Genomic DNA, 21,265 nt, shown 5'->3' on the forward strand with positions numbered 1-21,265 from the left:
AAGATCTTGGACTGTATTGGAGACAATTTTTTATTTCAGAAGGTGGAGAAAGCTACAAAGGGGGAGGTGGTTCTAGATTTGATTCTGACAAATAGGGAGAAACTGGTTGAGAATTTGAAAGTGGAAGGCAGATTTGGTGGAAGAGATCATGAAATGACAGAGTGCATGATTCTAAGGAATGGTAGGAGGGACAACAGAAAAATAACAATAATGGATTTCAAGAAGGCAATGTGATAAATGAAGGCGGAGGGGCGGGGGGCCAGGGCTGGCCTTACCATGAAGCGAACTGAGGCGGCTGCCTCAGATGCCAGACAGGGGAGGGGGGAGTGGGCACCACTAGGACCCAGAGTGTAGAAAATTGTGTCTGCTGCTGGTTCATATGTGTTCTCTCTGCTCTAAATGCACAGAGATGGTGGAGTGCAGTGCGGGAGGAAGAAGGGCACAAGAAACATAACAGGCAGGCAGGAGAAAAGCTAAGAGGGAATAACAGAAAGCAGCAGGAGCTGCAGGGAGAGAGAGGAGGAAAAGCCTCTTATGTAACTCTCTAACATCCTCAGGAGCCTGGACTGATTAACACCAGCTTCTCAGGGAGCTTCCTGTTTCCTGCTGCTTCCCTGAACCCACCTGAGGAGAACAGGCAGTTAACTGAAGTAGTAGGAGCCAGTTAGGCCCTTAAGATGATGATATTTTCCCTCACTCAGGCCCTGCTACCAGCCTGCTTATTTGTCCCCTTCAGCTGAGTGTTGAGAGCCACTCTAACTGGCACAGAACAGCAGCCATGAGTGAAAGAAGAAAATGCCCCTTTGGGGCAGCATTCAGAAAAAGACAGAAAGCAAAGGAAGCTTTTCTATCTAAGCAGGTTGGAGCTTTCCTGAGATACATAGACACAAATGTTCATGGTGAGCCTTCTGGCCCCAGTGAGGATGTGAGTGGTGAGGAGATGCTTGATCTTCCAGTTGGTCAGAGTGCAGGTGATCTGGCAGCTACTGCAGCATCCATATCTCCATCTCAAATGGATGGAACCAGGCACATTCCTGAAGAAAAGTGTAGATCAGAGAAGAGTGTGCTGGTGAGTTTAATTCCTTAAGTCTAGATGATCCAAGACTGTGGACTCACTTGAGTAGTAGCCTGAAGGACTTCCTTGTACTGCATGGGCCACAGCAAGTGAAAAACTTCATGTTCCCCAAAGACAATGAAAATAGAAGTTTCCATCCAACACATTACAGGCGTGAAATCCCCAATGGTGACAAAGTGGAAAGGCCATGGCTTATGTACTCAAAACCCCAGAATGCTGCATACTGTTTTTGTTGCAAACTCTTCCAATCTAATATTCCAGCCACATTGGGTTCTAAAGGAACAAAGGACTGGAAAAATCTGGCTAGAAATCTGGCATGCCATGAGAAGGCAGCAAATCACCAGAGAGCATTCCATAAATGAAACGAGCTTGAGATGAGGCTAAGGTTAAAGGCCACCATAGATGATCAGCATCAAGAGAAAATTGCATCAGAGTCTCTTTACTGGCAAAATGTTCTGAAAAGGCTCATTGCCATTGTGAGAATGCCTGCTACCCAAAATCTAGCACTACATGGCACTTCATATCAGCTGTATGTGCCAAACAATGGAAACTTCCTTAAAATTGTGGCGCTGATGGCTGAGTTTGATGCTGTACTCCTGGAGCATCTAAGAAGAGTCACCACCCAAGAAATGTACACACACCACTACCTTGGAAAAATAATTCAAAAGGAGATCACACAGTTACTGGCAACAAAAGTCAAACAGAAGATTGTGACAGATCTGAAATCAGCAAGATATTACTCTGGTATTCTGGACTGCACATCTGACATCAGCCATACGGAACAAATGACTTTAATGGTGTGTTTTATAACAACAACAGAACCTAGTGAAAATGTCCCTGCAATGGTGACTGTCAGAGAACATTTTCTAGAATTTATTGACATTGAGGGTACTACAGGAGCTGGTATGACAAATGTGCTTCTTAAAAAGCTGGAAGATATGGGAATTGCGAGAGCTGACATGAGAGGTCAGAGCTACGATAATGGTGCCAACATGAGAGGAAAGAACAGAGGAGTGCAAACATGGATCGGAGAGTTAAACCCTCGAGATTTTTTTGTCCCATGCAGTTCTCATTCATTGAACTTGGTGGTCAGTGATGCAGCATCAGCTTCTTGCGAGGCTGCTGAATTTTTTAATGTAAGTCAAAGCATCTATGTATTTTTCTCTGCATCAACTCATCAATGGCAACGAAGCAACATCTGGGAACATCCTCTCTGAGACTGAAACCGCTGAGTGCCACACGATGGGAAAGTCAAGTGGAGGCGATAAAGACTATCAAACACCAAATTGGGAAGATAGATAATGCCATAGTTGCCATTATGGTGGATAATGCTATGACAGGAACTGTTTGTGGGAGAACAGTGGCGGAGGGAAATGGAATCACCAGAAACATACATAACTTCAAATTTCTGTGGCTTAGTGTTGTGGAATGACATACTGTGTGAAATAAATGTTGTAAGCAAGAGACTCCATGGTGTTGACCTGGATAGATCTGGAGCAATGGAACAACTGGACAAAGTAAAGTCATACCTACAGTCTTACTGGTCAGATGAGGGATTTCAAAACGTTCTGAAGAGTGCACAGAAGCTGGCAGAGGAATTTCACACTGAAGCTATTTTCCCATCCATTCAAAAATACAAGAGACACCGAAGAAGACAACATTTTGATTATGAGGCACGGGATAATCCCATAAGAGACCCCAAACAACAATTCAAAGTTGAATTCTTTAACCAGGTGCTAGATTGTGCAATACAGTCAGTTGAAGAACGTTTTATGCAGCTCAAGGAACACAGCAGTATATTTGGGATGTTGAATGATATTCCAAAACTCCTCACTATACCTGAAGAAGACCTACACTAGCAGTGAAGGGCACTAGAGACAGTGTTGAAACATGATGACATGCGCAATATTGATGGGAGTGATTTAGGTGATGAACTGAAAGCCCTTTCAAGATACATTTCAGGAGGATCAACTCCAAAGGCTGTTCTGGAATAAATGTGCACAAATAAGATGACCACTCTCTTTCCAAATGCTTTTGTTGCTTTGCTCATACTTCTAACACTTCCTGTAACAGTTGTCAGTGGAGAACGCAGCTTCTCCAAGCTGGAGTTAATAAAAACCCATCTACGCTCCACAATGACACAGGAAAGGCTAGTCGGCCTTGCAACCATTTCAACGGAGCATGAGCTGGCCCAGACTGTGGACTTTTTGCAGGAAGCAGTTCAAATCTTTGCAGCCAAGAAGGCACGAAAAGCACCACTTTGATTATTCAAACAGATAAAAATGCCAGTGTTTTCTATGCAGACAAGAAAAGTTACATTTGCTGTTCAGGCATTTGAAAGTTAAATGTTACTTTAAACTTTTGAACAAGGCATTTTAAGTTGTTAGTTCTTCTTTATTGGGGCACGTAGCAGAGCAGTACCATGAGAGGAGTAGAACAGGAAGAAGGCAGAATTGAGACATTTCAAAGTTTTGGTGGCATCATTTGAGCTCCCTGTCTCAGGTGCCAAAATGTTGTGGGCCAGCCCAGGGGGTGGGTGGATGGGGGTGGGGGGGGAACCTCCCTTTTATGTAACACCCTGCCAGCAAGTTAGCTATAAAACCACTGTTAGTAGCTGTTCTCAACTTGCTTTACCTGTAAAGAGTTAAAAAGTCCATAGGTAAAGGAAGGGAGTGGGCACTTGACCAAGAGAGCCAATGGGAAGGCTAGAACTTTTTAAAATTGGAAAAAATCTTCCCCTTTGTCTGTCTGTGTTGTTCTCCCAGAGAGCAGAGACAGGGCTGGAACTATATTATAGAAAGCTTTGAGCCAGATATGAAAAATCACCAAATCAAACCTAGAAACTACTCCTTTAACACTCTAGTAGATCAGGAAATGTCTAGGAAGACATGATTAGGTTTGTCTCTGTTTATTTCTTTATGGCTTGTTGACTTCTCTGTGCTAACCCCAAATGCTTTTGTTTTGCTTGTAACCTTTAAGCTGGACCTCAAGAAGGTTATTTTTTATGCTGAATTTTTGTACGTGACTTTTTTAAAATCTAGCAACAGCCTGAATTTCAAATGTATTTTCTTTTCTGTTGTTTTTAATAAAATTTACCTTTTTTAAGAACAGGATTGGATTTTGTGTCTTAAGAGGTTTGTACACATGTTGTTTAATTAGCTGGTGGCAACGGATGATTTCCTTTGTTTTCTTTCTCAGCTCTTCCCTGGCAGGAGGGTGAAAGGGCTTGAGGGTGCCCCACAGGAAGGAATTCCCAAGTGTGCCTTCCTGGGTTCTCAAAGGGGATTTTGCAATTGGGTGATGGCAGCATCTACCCATCCAAGGTCAGAGGAAAGCTATCATCTTGGGAGTTTAATACAAGCCTGGATGGCCAGTATTAATAAAAATATAAGAATGGCCCTACTGGGTCAGACCAAAGGTCCATCTAGCACAGTATCCTGTCTTCTGACAGTGGCCAGTGCCAGGTTCCCCAGAGGGAATGAACAGGTCAGGTAATCATCAAGTGAGCCATCCGCTGTCACTCATTCCCAGCTTCTGGCAAACAGAGGCTAAGGACACCATCCTTGCCCATCCTGGCTAATAGCCATTGATGGATCTGTCCTCCATGAACCTATCTAGTTCTTTTTTGAACCCTGTTATGGTCTTGGTCTTCACAACATCCTCTGGCAAGGAGTTTCACAGGTTGACTCTGCACTGTGTGAAGAAATACTTCCTTTTGTTTGTTTTAAACCTGCTGCCTATTAATTTCATTGGGTGACCTTGTGTTATGAGAAGTAGTAAACAACACTTCCTTATCTACTTTCTCTACACCAGTCATGATTTTATAGACCTCAATCATATCTCCGCTTAGCCATATATTTTCCAAGCTGACAAGTCCCAGTCTTATTAATCTCTCCTCATATGGAAGCCATTCCATGCCCCTAATCATTTTTGTTGCCCTTTTCTGAACCTTTTCCAATTCCAATATATCTTTTATGAGATGGGGCAAACACATCTGCATGCGGTATTCAAGATGTGGGCGTACCATGGATTTATATAGAAGCAACATGATATCTTCTGTCCTATTATCTATCCCTTTCTTAATTATTTCCAGCATTCTGTTCGGTTTTTTGACTGCCGCTGAATGTTGAGTGGATAGTTGGGATTATGCTTTTCAATGTGCATTACTTTGCATTTATCAACATTAAATTTAATCTGCCATTTTGTTGCCCAATCACCCAGTTTTGAGAGATCTTTTTGTAATTCTTCGCAGTCTGTCTGGGTCTTAACTATCTTTAGTAATTTTATATCCGCTGCAAATTTTGCCATCTCATTGTTTGCCTCTTTTTCCAGATCACTTATGAACATGTTGAATAGGACTGGTCCCAGAACAGACCCTTGAGGGACTCCACTATTTACCGCTCTCCTTTCTGAAAACTGACCATTTATACCTACTCTTTGTTTTCTATCTTTTAACCAGTTACCAATCCATGAAAGCACCTTCCCTCTTATCCCGTGGCACCTTACTTTGCATAAGAGCCTTTGGTGAGGACCTTGTCAAAGGGTTTTTGAAAATCTACGAATACTATATCCACTGGATCTCCTCGGTCCACATGATTGTTGATCCCCTGAAAGAATTCTAGTAGATTGGTGAGGCATGATTTCCCTTTACTAAAACCATGTTGAATCTTCCTCAACAAATTATGTTCGTCTATATGTCTGATGATATTGTTCTTTATTATAGTTTCGATCTTTAGAATCTTTGTGGGCCCTCACCTTCTGCACTCAAAGTGCCAGAGTGGGGAATCAGCCTTGACAGACAGACTTTAGCAAACTTAGGGAGTTGGTGGTAAGATCCCATGGGAAGCAAGTCTAAGGGGAAAACCAGTTCAATCGAGTTGGCAGTTTTTCAAAGAGACATTATTACGGGCACAAGAGCAAACTATACTACTGCATAGGAAAGATAGGAAGTATGGCAAGAGGCCACCCTGTTTAACCAGGAGATCTCCAATGATCTAAAAATCAAAAAAGAGTCCTACAAAAAGTGGAAACTAGGTCAAATTACAAAGGATGAATATCAACAAATAACACAAGTATATAGGGGCAAAATTAGAGGCCAAGATACAAAATGAAATCAAACTAGCTAGAGACATAAAGAGTAACATTCTACAAACACTTTAGAAGCAAGAAGAAGACCAAGGACAGGATAGGCCTGTTACTCAATGGGGCGAAATAATAACAGAAAGTGTGGGAATAGCAGACGTGCTAAATGATGCCTTTGTTCTGGTTTTCACCAAGAAGGTTGGTGGTGATTGGATGTCTAACATAGTGAATGCCAGTGAAAATGAGGTGGGATCAGAAGCAAAATAGGGAAAGAACAAGTTAAAAATTACTTAGACAAATTACATGTCTTCAAGTCACCAGGCCCTGATGAAATGCATCCTAGAATACTCAAGGAGCTGACTGAGGAGAAATCTGAGCCATTAGCAATTATCCTCAAAAACTCATGGAAGATGGGAGAGATTCCAGAAGACTGGAAAAGGGCAAAAAAGTGCCAATCTATAAAAAGGGAAATAAGGACAACCCAGGGAATTACAGACCGATCACCTTAACTTCTGTATCCAGAAAGATAATGGAGCAAATAATTAAGCAATCAGTTTGCATGGATTTGCCAAGAACAAATGAAGTCAAACCAACCTGATAGCTTTCTTTGACAGAGTAACAAGCCTTGTGGATAGGAGGGAAGTGGTCGACGTGGTATATCTTGACTTTAGTAAAGTTTTTGATACTGTCTCACATCATATACTCATAAACAAACTAGGGAAATGCAACCTAGATGGAGCTACTATAATATGGGTGCAAAACTGGTTGAAAAACCATTCCCAGAGAGCAGTTATCAATGGTTCACAGTCATGCTGGAAGGACATAATGAATGAGGTCCCACAGGGATTAGTTCTGGGTCTGTTTCTGTTCAATATCTTCATCAATGATTTAGATAAAGGCACAGAGAGTACACTTATAAAGTTTGCAGACAATACCAAGCTGGAAGGGGTTGCAAGTGCTTTGGGGGATAGGATTAAAATTCAAAATGATCTGGACAAACTGGAGAAATGGTCTGAAGTAAATAGGATGAAATTCAATGAGGACAAATGCAAAGACTCCACTTAGGAAAGAACAATCAGTTGCACACATACAAAATGGGAAATGACTGCCTAGGAAGGAGTACTGTGGAAAGGGATCTGGGGATCATAGTGGACCACAAGCTAAATATGAGTCAACAGTGTAACACTGTTGCAAAAAAAGCAAACCTCATTCTGGGCTGTATTAGCAGGAGTGTTGTAAGCAAGACACAAGAAGTAATTCTTCTGCTCTACTCCATGCTGATTAGGCCTCAACTGGAGTATTGTGTCCAGTTCTGGGTGCCACATTTCAGGAATGATGTGGACAAATTGGAGAAAGTCCAGAGAAGAGCAATAAAAATTATTAAAGGTCTAGAAAACATGACCTATGAGAGAAGTTTGAAAAAATTGGGTTTGTTTAGTCTGGAAAAGAGAAGACTGAGAGGGAACATGATAACTGTTTTCAAGTACCTAAAAGATTGTTACAAGGAGGAGAGAGAAAAATCGTTCTCCTTCACCTGTGAGGATAGGACGAGAAAGAATGGGCTTAAATTACAGCAAGGGAGGTTTAGGTTGGACATTAGGAAAAGCTTCCTAACTGCCAGGGTGGTTAAGCACTGGGATAAATTGCCTAAGCATGTTGTGGAATCTCCATCAGTGCAGATTTTTAAAAGCAGGTTAGGCAAACACCTGTCAGGGATGGTCTAGATAATGTTTGATCCTGTCACGAATGCAGTGGACTGGACAATATGACCTCTCAAGATCCCTTCCAGTCCTACAATTCTATGAATTCCTCAGTCTGGGCCATTTGCAGCTATTAGTGTCAACAACATGATTCCCAGAATCCTATGCAGCTGCTTTTCAGGGGAGAGGTCTGTCTACCACATGCACAGAAGAAAGGAAAAAAACAGTTTGGGGCAGTTACTGAGCATTCGGGAGAGGCAGCAGGGTCCAGAGGTGATGGCGGGGGGTGCAGAAGCCCGTGTAGCCAGTGGGGGCCAGGGGTGATGTGAGGAGGTGCCAAAATACAAGTTCATGCAGGGCACCATTTTCCCTAATACCAGCCCTGACAATATCCAACTCCTTTTATGTCAATCTGTGTTTAAGGAATTGATAACTCAACATCTATTGCAGATCAGTTAACACATATACACAAAGCCCATACCAAGTTAAACATATAGACATCCCCTCACTGTGTAGTCACACTGAAGATTCTGGTCCCAATTCAGCAATGAAATCCACCCCTATTCAAGAACACACTAAAAACAGTTGTTTAACTTCAGGCACTTTCTTAATTCCCACTGATTTTAAAATGAGTAAAGGATGCACTTCTCTCTTTCATTCTGGATATAATTGGACATTTTTCCCATTGAAAATATCAGAGCAAGAGGATTCAGTGCACCCACCTCTACCCCAAGAAAAAGCAAGAAAATTAGTGACAATAGGCAGGAAATGACAGTGATGGCAGCTGGGTTTGCAGCTCTATGTTTCTTTCAGTGTTCTGATTACAGGAATTTATTTTGTTACAAATCTTCCTTTGCCTTCACAGGGTGCAGGGTCTGGCCCAGTGTTCTTGAATAAAGCATAACAACAATATAAATGAATTGCTAAGTCAAAGTACAGTAAAAATGGTGTTGCAGTGCTAGGAAAGTGATCTGAATCGCATTTTGAACATATATCATTTTACATGTACATGTAACATAGTATCTCCATAAAGAGTAAAACAAATTCTCTTGGGATTATCAAATCTTTGTATTAACCATCCATGCACAAAAATCAATGGCTGTTAAGGATTATATAATAGAGCCATTTAGTACAATGGTTTTCAAGCAGTCAAAGTTCACGTACCTAATCTGAGAAGTTCTATAACCGTTGGGGTGTGACCTGGCCTTCTAAAATCCTCCTCTGGTTACTAAAGGTTTATATTCTAAAGACCGTTCCATTGTATCAATTTACTCAGCTACTTCTAGCTATAAAATAGCTGCAGAGGTTTATTGCAGTCTCTCCTTACAGTTTTTCAGACTGGTAAATGTGCGTTTCTCTTTCGGCTGCTGCCTTTGAAAGTAGAAGTACTAGAGGAATTGGGAAGTTGAAATTATTGCAAACACTGTCATGTGGACAGATCAGTCTTCTCTGAAAGAAAAAGCCACAATCCTGCTTCCCTAGAAGTATAATTATCAGCAGATTAAAACATTCAAGTGCTCAAATTACCTGAATACAGTAGCAATTTTGAAGGGACTCTTGTTCTTCATTTTTTGTGAACTATACTAAATATGAGAGATATAGAATAATAAAATAATAATAAAAATAAATAATTAATAATAACTATTTACATCTTATCAGAATAATTTTTTTTCCCCATGGATAGCTAGGAATAGTAATACTAATGCCTTCGCATTGCTAACATGGAATTTAGAGCAAACATCCTTTTTTAAATGCTGGTATCATCTGAAAATTGAAGCCTTGACTGTCTGTGCTGAAAAGACTGAGGGCAGGTCTATATTACAAATTTACAGTGGCATCTCTGTAGTGCTTTTGGCAAAGATGCTGTAAACTGACAGCAAAGAGCTCTCCAATCAGCTTAATAACTCCACCTCCACAAGAGGCAGTTGCTATGTTGGTGAGAGAAGCACAGTTAAGTATCACTACATCGCTCAGGGTGTGGATTAGTCATGCCCCGTAGCCACGTAAATTTTACCAAAGTAATTTTGTAGCGTAGACCAGGGCTCAGACTACAACTTCACAGAGAAATTACAGACTAGCATTACGAATTCAGAATTCTGACTGGATACCAAACAACAGTGCTATCCTGGAACAAGTTGGAAATGGTGATATTTACTAAACAACATCACAGTCATAATACCTCCAGATAGAGATCACTCAGAAGTTATAATGTGGGGCTGTGTCTGGATACATAAACAAGCAGAACTCTGTAAGGCCACAATCTGGCCCAATATGAGCAAGACAAATGGATGCTAGAGCAGAGACAGAGAGGAGGAAAGACTATTAGAGCGGCATTAGGAGGGTTGAGTGGTGGATGCAGCAAAGTATAAATTGCTCCTGAAGAAAATCATATGGTTGTGGGCATGGGCTTCCAGTTCCCTAAAGAAAAGGGAGGGGAAGGTCTGGAATTGACTAAATACCCAGGTTTAGACTTCTAACCCTTCATAAATTATTTTAGGTGATTCCATCCTGAATTTGGGTTCCAACCCATCTTTGGAGGAGAAGGAAGGATCCAGGAGAAAAAATGAATAAAAAAACCTTATGCTGAGTCACGTCTCATTTCTGCAGTGCAACAACAACTGAAAAGAGAAAGAAATGCATTTAATATAGGTCACATGATATGTCATCACAGGACATTGAGGGAGAACAGCTAAAAATTAGAAGGAGCTGACAATATTTTGATGATGTGTTCACCTTTCAATGATAAAAAAGTAAATTAAAATATAACATATTTAACCCCCTGGGGGAGTTCCCTCTGCCCCAGCTGGTGTTCCCTTCCTTGTGCTGTAGTTGCACACTCTCAGGAGGATCTACAAACAGCCCTGAATTGCTTCTCTGAAGCTTACAAAAGCCTAGGGCTAACTCTGACTTCGGCAAAAAAAAAAGTTTTCCACCACCCAGCTCCTGGTCAATCCTCAGACCCAACAAGGAAGATCTGCTTTGACAGAGAAGAACTGGAAAAATACAGAATACTTTGCCTATCTTGGCAGCCATCTCTCACAGAGGGCGGATACAGACGTCGAGATTTAGTACAGAATCCACTGTGTTAGCCTGGCCTTTGGCAGACTGTTTCTCAGGGGGTTCAACAATCACAATGTCAGAACACACACTAGATTTTTAGTTTATAAAGAGCTGGTAATCCCAACTCTCCTCTATGGCTGTGAGACTGGGTGACTCATATAAAACAGCTGAAAAACCTGGAACACCAGCACCAGCACTTTCTTCAGAAGATCCTCACATAAAAGTGGAAGGTTTGCTGCAGTAATGTCAGTGTCCTCAGAGAGGCCATCATCTTCAGTACTGAGGCCCTGATTACGTACACTAACCAAAACAACTGCTGTATGGCCAACTCACCAAAGGAGAAGGGAAACACACAGGACCGGCGCTTCCATTAGGCGACTTGTCGGAGAAGGAATGTCCATTTTTGAGGAAAATTGCTTTGCTCTGGTCTAAGAAAAACACCAGAAAAGAAAGGACAGACAACTCTCATGCAGCAACAATGGCCCAACTCTGACTTCCAACATCACCTGCGACGTCTGCCAAAGAGCTTGTGGCTCAGGGATCAGCCTCCTCAGTCACCAAAGGACTCATAAAAAATAAAACGTGTGAAAGAGATCATCCTCGACCTCGAGAGAATGTCGACAAGACGAGGGGAAGATATGGCATTGGAGAAGAGCCACTCCATTTCAGATGGTGGAACATCTTGGAGGGGTGGGAGGGAGGAGGTGGCAGATTTAATTTAAAAGGCTGTCTGTCAGGTTTTACCTAACATCTGGAATGGTATTGAGTACTTAACAGCGAGTTTTCAGTGGCCAGGTGCTCACCCTCTATGGAGAAAAGGTGACAGGAAAAGCAACTCTCAATATGGCTACAGAGGACTGCTCCAAAATACGCTGTATTAGCTAATTTTTTATAACTAACCTCTACAAAACACACAGGTCAAAGTGACCCCAACTAATCATCACTTTTTCTAGCTTTCAACAAATGTTCATAAAAATATCAACAAGCATTGCTAACAATCTTAATCATAATAATGCTTCTATACCAAAGGTGCCCAAACTCAAGGTTTTCATTCACCACGATTTTCAGTCTCAGTTGTTGACTTTTCTTTCCCCTCCTCCCATTCTGATTAGCAGCAACTGCCAGCTAGTTTTGACATTGCCTCTAAAAGCCTGTTTTTCAAATTAACCCTTAACTATGCAGTGTTCTGTTTTATTAATTCCTGGTGACTGAATGCACATAAAATGGTTGCATGTAGCTTGATCAAAATCTGAAGTACACACACCCCTCAAATCCAGGGCAACATGATGATCCTAGAACTGTCCCCGCACTGCCCCATAGCCCAGATCACCTCGGCAGGGTTAGGGTTGTTCTGGCCCTTCCGCCTCACAAACCCTCTGGTGACCCCACAGCCCAGGATCCCCTCCCCCATTCCACCTCCCAGCAATGTCTCCCAAAGTTGAATCCCTCACAGCCCAGCACACAGTGATATGCATCAAATCTCTCTGGATTTTCAGGCAGATCCTGCAACACATCTCCACTTTTCACACTTTTCTATACTTAGACACAGTGAGGATGGGATGAGCCATGTCTGAATCCAGCATCACATTCATGGCAGTACCACAGGGAAAGCTATTCCCCAACCCATGAAGAAGTGAGCAGCATGAAGGGAAAGATCAGAAAAAGCCCAGCCCAAGGGAAAGGACTGATGCTGGAGAAGGTCCATGGGGCAGGCTCCGTCACTTCACTTGTTCCTCTGGATTTAATATGAAACAGGCACGTGAAATCCTCACAGAATCCCAGGGCAGAGTTAAGGGTGTCTGGATGTGGACAGTGAAAATATTTCTGTTCTTCATCAAGAGCATGAACTGAGCAATGAAGCTGGTTTCAGGCTTATTTGTGTGACTTGGGCTTCAGATCTTCATGGTGTATTTATTGTTAGAGGGGTACGTTTGACTTGTTACTTTATCTGCATGTTCATTACAATGTTTCCATGGGGATTTTCTGTTCCTAGAAAAGAAATCTCCCCCTGGAGTCTCACCATGTCTGTGTGATCTGATGGATTCCCTCCTTTTCTCTCCAGTTCAGATGGTGGGACATCTGGGAGGTGGGAAGGAGGAGGAGGAAGATGAGATTTCATGCTGTCGTGTTTGTAAAGACATCCCCGCTCTTAATGGGCATATGGTCATGGCAAATCCCAAAGACACATGGCCAAATTGCAGACTAAACATCCCCAAATCTGCTAAATCTTTAACGTAGCCCAGCTGGATATTCAGTTTGTGTCCATCAGTGGTGAGCCAAAGCTTTTAGCAACCATGTGGTAAACATGCTTAGGAATTCCTTGGTCTTCCAGCCTCATAATATATTCATAATAAGAAAGGCACCAAAGCCGAACCAGTGCTGATGGAGGTGATTATTGGATTCAGCTTTAAATATCCTTGAATTTTTAACAGATGTAATGGTGTTTTATTTATGAGAGAAAAAAGACAGAAAGGGACAGACAGACAAACAGATAGAGATCTTTAATAAGAATCTGGGACTCATATGGGCTGAGATAAGGTGTTTGGGTGCTGGTCAGTGACAATGTTTCTGATTATTTAGTGTCTTTGAGTTTTTGTTCATGTTTCTTTAGTGAAGATGTTTCCGTGGGAATTTTCTCTTCATTTAAATACAAACAAACACCCGCTGAAACCTCACCCTTTGTGTGTGATGCCAGAGATCTCCCATTGTTCTTTTCCACCTCACATGCCAGAGTGGAGGGAATAAAAGGATCAATAAAATTTCATTCTGTGACATTTACAATGGTATCACCGCCATTAACTGTTCTATGTTAATGTTCAAATTATTACACAGGGATACATGCACTCAGATCTTTCTAAGGAGGCCTGATAAAAATTAATCTGAACCTTGCACGTCTATTTCCTCTTTCGTTTAGGCATCTCAAAGCTGCTGAATCAACAGCCACTAAACCTCACAGCCAACTTAAGAAATACTATCTGTGGGAAAGATTTTCTGTTACCTCCCTATGCCCTGACTGTCCATGCCCTCCCCACCATTTGTTTCTCTAAACCTAGACCCAGATCCTGCCAAGACTCCAGTGCAAAGTAGCTTTACACATATTGGATCCTTTGATGTGACTGAAACTTTGATCCTGGCAGGATCAGGGCCCTGCACTGTGAGCTCTTTGGGGCTATTTATTCAGAGTCTGTGCAGAGCTCAGCACAATGGGGCCCTTGTCCTCCATGGACTGTAATAGGAATAAAAATAAATTTATTTTATAGATGTGGAAACTGAGGCAGGAGCTGGTTGGCTCAATGGGCCAGATTCACTCTTGTGCTGGCAAAGGGATAGAGGAGATGCAGTTGTGACTTCCCTGCTCAGTGACTGCAGGGGCTGGTGCAGACCTCAGCACAGGCTGTGGAAGTCCTGAGATTGAGCCAAAGTCATTCCCCTGTTTCACTGGCCCCTGAGGGGCTTTTCGTGAGTCAGCCTCTCCCTTGCCCCGAAAGAAATCATGGAATTTGCTCCAACATCATGGTTTGTTTTGTTTTAGGTTATATTGTGTTTTTCGGTCGTTTGATGTCTGAACTCCCCCTGCCACCCTCAATGTGTGTGTGTCCTTCACCCCCATTCCCCAGCCTGGCTCCTGGACGGTTACAGTGTGGTCCCCTCTCCCACTTCCCATGCTGAGTGTTGCAGGCAGGGGGTGGAACAGAGGTGCTGGGCTGCTGCTCACAGGTGATTCCACTGGATCAGACTTTGTTTCCCATCAGAACTTGCTACTTTGTTGTTATTGAACATGCTCCAATGTCCTGAACAGGGAACAGCGTTTCTTGAAAGGCTCAAACGTCCAAGGCTGAGATCCCTCACGTTGTAAACAATCCAAAGGTGAAGTCTAAAACCTCCATCTGTAAGGAAAACTTCTACTGTCTGTAGGATGATTGTGCTCTACTAAAAGCTCAAGGAATTCAACAGGTATAAATGCCTCAGTATTCTGGGAGGGGATTTTTTCCTTAAGTCAGGCCACTTTTACAGGTCAGTATTTAATTGGGAACAACCTCATACTATCCATAAAAAATTACCTGGCATTTGTGTTAACTTTTTAATCAGCGCAGGGTCAAGCTGAAGAAAACCTACCAACTAATGTCATGTTGGCTCATTATTCAACTTTTTCTTCTTTAACTGAGATTTCACAGCTACTGTTAATGCACATTTTGCACAGAGTAATTTTCCAACCCTTAGCCTACAACATTTCCCAGTGATGAATGCTCCTGCCTTAGACCTTACATTCAGCTACGTGGGGTCGGCAACCTTTCAGAAATGGTGTGCTGAGTCTTCATTTATTCACTCTGATTTAAGATTTCGTGTGCCAGTCATACATTTAACATTTTTAGAAGGTCTCTTTCTATAAGTCTATAATATATAATTAAACTATTGTTGTACGTAAAATAAATAAGCTTTTAAAATGTTTAAGAAGCTTCATTTAAAATTAAATTAACATGCAGAGCCCCCCGGACCAGTGGCTAGGCCCCGGGCAGTGTGAGTGCCACAGATTATCAGCTCGCTTACACCCTGTAATAAGAAGAGATCCTGAGACATAAGCCCTTGTATTAGAGGTCTGAGATGAGGCAGAAGCTGTTCACAGAATCTGACTAAGGGCTGGTCTACACTAGGAGGGGAGTGTCGATCTAAGATAACGTAATTTCAGCTACATGAATAGTGTAGCTGAAGTCGAAGTATCTTAGATCGATTTACCTTGAGTCCTCACATCGTGGGATCGACATCTGTGGCTCCCCCTGTCGACTCCGCTACCGCTGCTTGCTCCGGTGGAGTTCCGGAGTCAACGGGGAGCACATTTGGGGAATCGATATATCGCGTCTAGATGAGATGTGATATATTGATCCCCGATAAATTGATCACTACTCGCCGATAGGGCGGGTAGTCTGGACCTACCCGAAGAAGTGCTAGTCACAAAGCACTTATGCAAACACATCGCAACATCTAGTAGTACCAAAACATTCTGATATCAAGAATGGTACAAAAACATTTCCCAAGGATAAGAGGAACTCGCCAAGCTCTCCTAAAAGCTAAAGTCAGGATAATAGAATATTAAGGTTGGAAGGGACCTCAGGAGACCATCTAGTCCAACCACCTGCTCAAAACAGGACCAGTCCCCAGACAGATTTTTGCCCCATTTCCCTAAATTGCCCCTTCAAGGATTGAATTCACAACTCTGGATTTAACAGGCGATGCTCAAATCACTGAGCTATCCTACACAATAAATATTTTAATTGAACCAACATGTACAAGGTGATGTCAGGGCGCTGTATTAACTTGTTTGTGTTAGGGTATAAAGACAGGGCCGGATTAACCTTTTGTGGGCCTCATGTAGTTGTTGTGGGCTCCGAGCGTGGGCCTGATGTGGCAGTGCCATCGGTGCCATAGTATACCCGGTAGTGAATCTCAGAGACATTTTTCATTTTGATCACACCCCTCTACATGACTATATGCATTGCCATATACAGCACCAGTACCACCCTATGTCACCAGTCACTGTATGTGGTTCTGGTCTCAGCTCAATAAAGTTTCACAGCCAGCAGATACCTGATCAGTTCTATCAAATCCCTCCTTCAGCACCCATCCTGCCATTTGAGCAAGACACCTGCAAACACCATTTCCCCAAAGTGAGGACTTAGCCCTTGGGAATCTGAAGGCACCAGCCTTTCTCCCTTTGCTCCCATCTACATGCCAGTCTGCTACCTGGTCACCCCCACCTCTCCCTATGCCTGTTTCCCTTCCACCTTGGACGTGCTTCCCAGCCAGCTGAGGCTATTCTCCCCTGCAAACCTGGTCTGCTTCCTCTTTCCCTGCTCCCCTTGACATTCCTTTCCTACAGGTGACCTCTGCTCCTTGAGGTTAACTCCAGTTGCTTTATCTGCTCCTAGTTAATGGCCCCCAGTAGTCACAGAGCCACCTGCAGCTTCTCTGGCTACAGCCATGGGGCCAACTGCCAGAGGCCAGCCTTAGATAGCTGCAGCTGCAGCAACGGAGGGGTGGCAATTCCAAGGCTGAGCACTCTTGAACCTTGCAACGGCTATGGACTTTAGACTCTACATCCTCAGTGCTGGCCCTAGGCAGCTGCAGACTCAGGAGTTAGGCGCTTCCTTCCTCTAGGTGATGGCTTTAAGGATCTGAGATGCCCATCACCTGCAGCAGAGGCCACCAGTTCCCACGAACTCCTCAGCTAGCACATAGTCGTGCAAAAAGTACAGCCTGAATGATTTTGGGGACTGGGGTGCCAGGAGGTTCCCATCCCTGAGCAGCAGCTCTGCAACAAGCTCACATGGCCCCTCTCCGCTGTGGGACCAGGACCCTGTGAAGACAGTGGAGTTACCCTGTGTATAACCAGTTCTGTCCAAAGCCTCTTGAAGTGAGTAGGAATCTTTTCATTGTCTTTAATGGGCTGTGTATTGAAGCAAAGGACCCCATTCTAGACTCCAGGAGGAAAGTGCATTCTATGCTGCACTGGTTTACTATTGTAACAGGAAGGTCTCACATTACCAAGTGAATAAGCAACACCTTTTCAGCATTTAACTTTTTCTGAGAGGCCTCCTGCCCAATTACTAAATGTAAACCTGCTTCTCTTACAAGGGCTGAAAACATCAGGTAGTATGGTTATAAAAGCAAGGCACTTCTGAATTCAGCAGGAATTTTGGATGTGCACAGAACACAGACAGGACTGGTTCCTGCATGGTTACAGAACTGCAAACAAGTGGTACAATTTTCAGCTTGCGTAAGTGGAGGAGATCTGATCCATATTGTAAGACTGTCCTACCTAAATGAGGAAAAGTTGAGGTGCCTTTGTTATTCTTTTCTTTCACTCTTCATTTCTGTGGGGAATTTGCCAATGCAATATCATGGTCTTCTTTTTAAACAAACAAAACTACAAAAAAAAAAAAAGGCAATGGCTGTTGAAAATAGCAATTCCAGTCCTAGTTAGCCCTAGAAAGACCCCTGCATTTGTTGCTCAATTTTATCCTACTTTTTCTACGGCAAATTACAGTGGATCTGCAAATTTGATTTGGGAAAAATGAAGTAATAGCTGCCAAAATTGAGCTTGAGCACTCCTGAATTTTGAGAGTGTTCAGATCTGGAAAGCAAGTGCTAGATTCCCTTTCTGAATATTAGATAAATCTGGTAAGGAAAAGTCAATTTCTGCTTCCATGGCTCAGAAGTGGAAATCCTCCTGTACTGTATCTAAAGCTGCCCAGGTCATCTAGTAGAGCCTCCCCTCCTGTACTTCTCATTTTAACTTCTCCTGGTGGGGTCCACATACCTCCCTTCTAGGCTTCTGATAGAGAGGTGCACTGTCCATTCAGTCCACCCAATTCCTTCTTTGGGGGCTGTGATGATGCAGTTCTGGTGGGACCCAACTGAGAGTGCCAATTCAGGACCAATTACTTAAACAGGGCAGTTACAGCCCTAGGCTGGGGTTTTTCCACCTCTAAGGCAAACCAAACAAGCCAGACAAAGAGGAGTTTGGTTTCACCCCACTGGCTAACCACAAGTCACACAAGCAATTCCCTTAGACACTCCAGTTTTCCAGTATCACCATCAGTCCCACTCGTCCTGGGGATCAATGGTTATGAAAACCAACACCCCAATAAAAGAAAATAGGTTCTCTCAGTCTCGAAGAATCAAGCCCCAGACCCAGGTCAATATACAAATCAGATCTTACCCACAAACCACGCTGTTGCCAGTTCTTTAGAATCTAAAATCTAAAGGTTTATTCATAAAAGGAAAAAGATAGAGATGAGAGCTAGAATTGGTTAAATGGAATCAATTCCATACAGTGATGGCAAAGTTCTTAGTTCAGGCTTGTAGCAGTGATGGAGTAAACTGCAGGTTCAAATCAAGTCTCTGGAGTACATTCCCCGCTGGGATGGGTCTTTCAGTTCTTTGTTCAAAGCTTCAGTTTGTAGTAAAGTCCCTCCAGTGGTAAGAAGCAGGACTGAAGACGAGATGGAGATGAGGCATCAGCCTTTTATAGGCTTTTTCCAGATGAAAGAACACTTCTTTGTTCTTACTGTGGAAAATTACAGCAAAATGGAGTATGGAGTCACATGGGCAAGTTCCTGCACTTTGCTGAGTTACAAGGCAGTATCTCTCAATGGGTCAATTGTGTTGCTGATGGTCCTTAATGGGCCATCAAGCAGGCTAGGAAGAGCTAACACCAACTTGTCTGAGATGTTTCCCAGAAATACAGACAGGATATAGAGCCTGTAGTAAGAGGAGGCCCTAAGATATAAACCTTGGCTTTAACTTAGGGCTTGTCTACATCAGAAAGTTGCAGCGCTGGTGAGGGAGTTACAGCGCTGCAACTTAGGAGGTGTACACATCTGCAGGGCACCACCAGCGCTGCAACTCCTGTTTGCAGCACTGGCCGTACTCCCGTTTTGTCTCGGGTGTAGAGGATCCAGCGCTGGTGATCCAGAGCTGGTAATCAAGTATAGACACTTACCAGCACTTTTCTTGACCTCCGTGGAATAAGCAGGTATCCCAGCATACCTGAGGAAGCCTCTGGTAATCAAGCTGGTCTCCTTCCCCGGCTTGCTCTCGCGTTCCCCGAACCCCGAGCAAGCAGGTCTCCTTCCCTGCGGTTTGCTCTCGCGTTCCCAGAACCCCGTGCAAGCAGGTCTCCTTCCCTGCGGTTTGCAGGGTGGTTCGGGGAACGCGAGAGCAAACCGCAGCGAAGCTGGTCTCCTTTCCCGGTTTGCTCTCTCGTTCCCCGAACCCCCGAGCAAGCAGGTCTCCTTCCCTGCGGTTTGCAGGGTGGTTCGGGGAACGCGAGAGCAAACCGCGGCGAAGCTGGTCTCCTTTCCCGGTTTGCTCTCGTGTTCCCCGAACCCCCCTTGAAGCCGCCCAACAGCGCTGCAGTGTGGCCACATCTAACACCACTTGCAGCGCTGGTTGCTGTAAGTGTGGCCACTCTGCAGCGCTGGTCCTATACAGCTGTACTAATACAGATGTAACAACCAGCGCTGCAAAATTTTAGATGTAGACATGGCCTTAGTTTGTTTACAATGTAATAAGAACAATGTAATAGGGACCGAGCCTTTTATAACACTTTTGCAGTTATTGTATAGACATTCATTTTCATTTGAGGTGCATTACTAATATTTCATACTAAATGTAATGCTTAACAGCTAAAATAAATGCTCACAATCTTCCATGAGAAGGTGTATTGCTTTCCCTTGCTGAACACTTTGTTTTTAGTAACATAATTTTAACAAGCTTTTTAGAGTTAATTTGCTTGTGATACCAATTTCACTTTTAACTATTTAGAAGCACAAACTTTAACAACCACTGCTTCCCATTAACATAACATAAGAAAAGAAAAGAATATAAAATTAAACCAAAATAAATTTTAAATACAGATACATGCAAATACTTTGAGGGTATTTGAGGGTATACTTTCAAGATGCTTTTTTATGTTAGGGAGCCAAAGGTGGAAACCTGTTGAAATTGTTTGGTTAGCTTTATGCATAAATTGTTATTTTAAAACATTTTGGTTATAACAGTCTTATAACTATATTTAAAAGTGCAAACAAGTTTATAAAAAGCCCAAACAAGAAACTGACATTTTGTTAATATTATCTTTACCTTAATGTTTCCCCTTACATTTTTTCTTTAAATAACAATTAAAAAAAACTTAAAAAACAAAACTGTGATTGATAAAAAAGAATTCTTTTTGTTTGCAATCGCATTATTTGTTGAGGCAGAAATATATGTACATATATTTGTAACTAAAACCTTTTTGAACTTTGCACAAAAAATTGGTGTTAATAATACTGATTATACCTCAACCATGATTTTAAAATAGTGTGGTAACACATCTCATATATTTTCAAAAAAAGGGTATAAAATTGACTTTTATTGCAACAAAATATTTTTTTTTTAAAAAAATAGTCACGTGACACACAACATAGACACAAGACACACACATGACATACAGAACAAACTTACAATTAAAAACAAATGACGCCAGAATTCTATTCATAACTATAAAAAATAACACCACCAAAAATAAAAAGGGTTAAACATTTGAATAAACAAGTTATTACCTTATTTAAAACTTGTAGCATAAATTTGATAAAAATATATTAATAATTGCCAACTGTATTGCATTAATTTGGTAACCAGGAATTTTGCATTACTTTATATTTAACATTATTTTAAAACTCTGCTATATGGAAATAAGAAAAGCCCATGTTTCAAATAATAGTTAGTGGTTAGGATTAGAAGCAGAGAGTGCATTTCTGTTGCTTGGCAACCATATTTTCAAGAAAGTTAGGAATGATTCCAGCTG

At 42.3% G+C, this 21,265-nt stretch overlaps 1 protein-coding gene across 1 annotated transcript in view; it reads left to right on the top strand.

Annotated features, from left to right (window-relative positions):
* The window catches only part of LOC115640848 (zinc finger protein RFP-like), a 1,004,025-nt gene that overhangs the window by 216,792 nt on the left and 765,968 nt on the right, over positions 1-21,265 (top strand). The window lies entirely within an intron of this gene.

This window comes from Gopherus evgoodei, unplaced genomic scaffold (assembly GCF_007399415.2).
Source record: "Gopherus evgoodei ecotype Sinaloan lineage unplaced genomic scaffold, rGopEvg1_v1.p scaffold_32_arrow_ctg1, whole genome shotgun sequence".
In the NCBI taxonomy this organism is placed as follows: domain Eukaryota; kingdom Metazoa; phylum Chordata; order Testudines; family Testudinidae; genus Gopherus; species Gopherus evgoodei.